This window comes from Saccostrea cucullata, unplaced genomic scaffold (genome assembly GCF_032062105.1).
Source record: "Saccostrea cucullata isolate Sc308-1 unplaced genomic scaffold, CSIRO_AGI_Scuc_v1 ctg1612, whole genome shotgun sequence".
Classification (NCBI taxonomy): domain Eukaryota; kingdom Metazoa; phylum Mollusca; class Bivalvia; order Ostreida; family Ostreidae; genus Saccostrea; species Saccostrea cuccullata.
The window spans coordinates 22,218-25,868 of NW_026921433.1; the positions used below are offsets into that span (position 1 = coordinate 22,218).

The 3,651-nt window shown below is 28.5% G+C and overlaps 1 long non-coding RNA gene across 1 annotated transcript; it reads right to left on the reverse strand.

Annotated features, from left to right (window-relative positions):
• Positions 1 to 1,297: 1,297 nt before the first annotated feature.
• Positions 1,298 to 3,120, reverse strand: LOC134259942 (uncharacterized). Its single transcript, XR_009990432.1, has 3 exons — positions 3,031 to 3,120; positions 2,563 to 2,666; positions 1,298 to 1,537 (listed from the first exon to the last, which is right to left on the reverse strand). It is a non-coding gene; the product is annotated as an uncharacterized LOC134259942 (long non-coding RNA).
• Between the last annotated feature and the right edge of the window lie 531 nt (positions 3,121 to 3,651).

The window sequence follows — 3,651 nt, forward strand, 5'->3', positions numbered from 1 at the left end:
GTGAACCTTCATCTGTCGATTTGTGCTATTGATACTCATGTAAAGAAAACCCTATCACACAATTTAAATTGTATTAATGATTAGTGCCCCTTCTCCTCAGATTAAAATCTTGATTTTGAAAATAGTCAAAATAAAGGGAATTGTAATTTTCGTATAGGCATAGCTTTTCTGTAAACAATAAGCTATAAAAAGACAAAACTCTATATTACATTCATAATAGTCTACATTTGCAAATTGGTTTAAATTTGATTTAAGTGTATTTAGTCTGTGGCCAGGCCTGCAAACGTATTCTTTACGAGAAATATTTAATATTTTCAGGAAAATCAAAATTTTCTTTCAAAAGTTATAATACCTGCTTGGTTTCATCAATGAAGAAGCTTCCCATCCAAATAATAAGAAACACATCAGCATCAGAAATATTTTCCTCGTGGCTGCAGATTAACATATACGCATAGCCCAAAAGAAGACAAAACAATCCAACCTTAAAATGAATTGTTTAACATTGAACAGCTTGAATTTTATAATAAGCAATTACATTCTTAAATAAATATTAGAAAGAATATCAATGTCATGCAATATAAAGGTATAGCTATGCGTCAATAGTTGTGAAATCTGCAGAAATGCTTGTCTTTCCAAATGAAATGCATGTACAGCTGTATATGAGATATTATTTTATCTAAGTTTATCTTTATGTTATTTTGATAAATTCTAATCTCGTCACGAAAAGATTGGAACATATATAACTTGACATTATATTTAATTTACGAATTGAAATATTAATCAATTAATTTGATCATAAAAACGATAAATTAACAATAGATAAATCTTACCAAGTTATTGGCCACTTTCATAAACGGGATATTATAAAGTTTGTACAGCCTGTAAATGAATTATTCAAATTAATTTAAAATATTTTGACCAAAAAATTGCATTGCATACATATAATTACTAATAAATAGATATTGTTTCCTTTAAAACACTCTTTTAAATTAGAATTGTCCCTCTCATATCCTTTATGGATTTTTATTGTGAATTTTGAAAAACAATGATGAAACATTATACAAAAAATGCCAATGATCATACCAGATTAGTGTTTTACTTACTTTTGCAAAGGCTGATGTTCCATTGTAATCATGAGAACAGGTAGTAATATGAAATGCAGCAGAGCTAGACAAAGAAACATAGCTGCCTGAAAGTAAAGATAAGCTTTGAAATATTGGATTTTCGTTCTATCAAAACAAATTCATAAAAAGTAGAAAAGTTCTAACTTACTCGAGGGATAGTCAGTTTTTCTTTTCCGTACCACATTCCATTTAAAACATCTTTTACAACTTCATTATCCAAAAATGTTTTGTTTTCTGTTTTGATAGCATCTTTTAGATACCCATGATTCAATAGAAGCCGACCAGAATGGATAACAGGATCTCCAAGGAGATATTCTATAAATCTTCCATCATCTCGACTTTTTTTCATTGAATTCCCATTGTCAACATCATGTATACAGCTCATTATACGTAGTGCATGATGAGAAAACGTTCTGAACAAATCAAAATGCATTTTTAAGGTAATACATTTTTTTTTCAAAAAGTCTGTTTATGTAAGAAAAAAATCAAAGATGTATTTAATTATTTATGGAAATTGTTTATCATAGTAGGCAGTTGGCAAGCGCATTGTCAATGTTTTGAAAACAAAAATTGCATAAATAAAAAGAAAAAAGGAGAAAAACGACCACGATTGTCTCTCTTTCTATCTCTCTATCTCTATCAAGGCTATTATGGCGAGTAAAGGAAACTTATATACTTGAAATGTGTGCTTAAATAAGGATTATGAGATAAAGTATTAATGTATTGGAAAGAAGTTAAAACATATGTTTATATTTTAATAACTCTAAAAAGTGATTTGAAATTTTAGATTGATTATACTAAAAGAAAATTAATTGACATAATCATTTTAGTTTCAGATATCAAATTTTACCAATAAATATCTATACGTAATGACTTGTTCTCAAATTTGTATTTGTGGTAGATTTTTAGACCTACCATTGTTTGCTATCTTTATCATTACATTGTTGAAAGAGCCTACGTCTTTAATATAGACGATTTTGAAAAAAACTTGTTCTGACTACTTTAGCTATAATCGATTGAAATAGGGGTAATCTGTTTGGAGAACTAAAGAAGAATGTATTCATTTCATGTTTATACAAATGTTTATGAACATTTAGATGAAATACCGGTATTACCGCTGCTACTTAGATTTCCTTGCGTTAGGAATTAAAAATATATTTATATTAAAGAATAAAACAAAAAAGCAAACAAGCAAAGAAAAAAGGATAAAAAAATAAAAATCCCGTTCCTTCTGTTCAAATCATTTTTTTCTTTATTCATTTTAAAATAAGTATTTTTTGCAAGTTTCAAGCCTACGACCTCTTTTTAACAGAGCGATTGCTCCATGATCAGAAGTTCTAGGTTTTAAACCCAGCAGCGACTGAACCAAATTGATAAAAATGTAGCAACTAATTTCATTATGAATTTGCTGCTTAAAGGTTTTCTATTTCAATTCTACCTGTGCATAAGCTGTATCTGTTCTTGTTCCAATTGACTTGTTTGCCAATTATTCTCCTCTTGCTGTAAAATAACACATCCAACCAAGATATGCCGAATGCGTACCTGAAAAAAAGAAATCTTTCGATCATCACACAAAAATTCATTTGTTCACCAATACATCTAATAAATAGACGTACAATATTCTTTGGCATATTCATACAAATATTGGATCCCTGTAAAATTTTTTACAATCAACTTAAAAATTAGTGATTTTTTATTAAGTAATTCTGAAAGCTTGTTGATCTTTGCTGGTCATATCTTTATTCTCTCTAGATCTGGAAATAGTTGAATTTTTTCATAAAACAAAGGAACAAAGGTATTAAAATTTTGAAGAAAACTTTGCAACGTCCAAGTGGACGACCTAATCTTTAACAGCAGAAGTGAACAAGAAAAAAAAACTATTAACATTGATTTTTATATTACTTACACAACCGGTTTCAACCAATTGTTTCGCTCCAAGATAAAATTTTCGGAAGAGCAAAGCGTAGAATATCAGGCCATACAGTTCGGATGTAGTTACATTCAGTTTTGGGTCTAAAGAAATGAGAGAAAAGAATTATATATGCGATATTTATATACATGTAGTATCTACAGCCTTCTTGCACTGATATGATTGCTAAAGATAAACAGTCTCAAAAGTCAACTCTACATATAGAAAAATACGAGGAAACATCGAAGTACCATTTAATAGTAGACATCCTTTGTCAAGCAGTCACGTCCTTCATATTAATTTTTAAAGATCAAGCAATAGGAAAAAGATTCCCTCGATTATTATGCCAAATAATTGTTTGGAAATAATTGAATAAACATATGAATAAAAATGGGTATTGCTAATTGATCAAATTATTAATTAAAGACCACAAAAAACCTTCTTTACATGAAGAGTTTTCTATTAACTTCTACTAAGTTTACACTGTCTAATACTTGTATTGTGCATAAAATAAAAAAATGAAACACATTGTAATTTTTGTAATTTCAATTATAACTTAAAGCTAACTTTACTATACGGCACAATTTATTTTCTTTTCATTCCTTAAAATGTATCTAA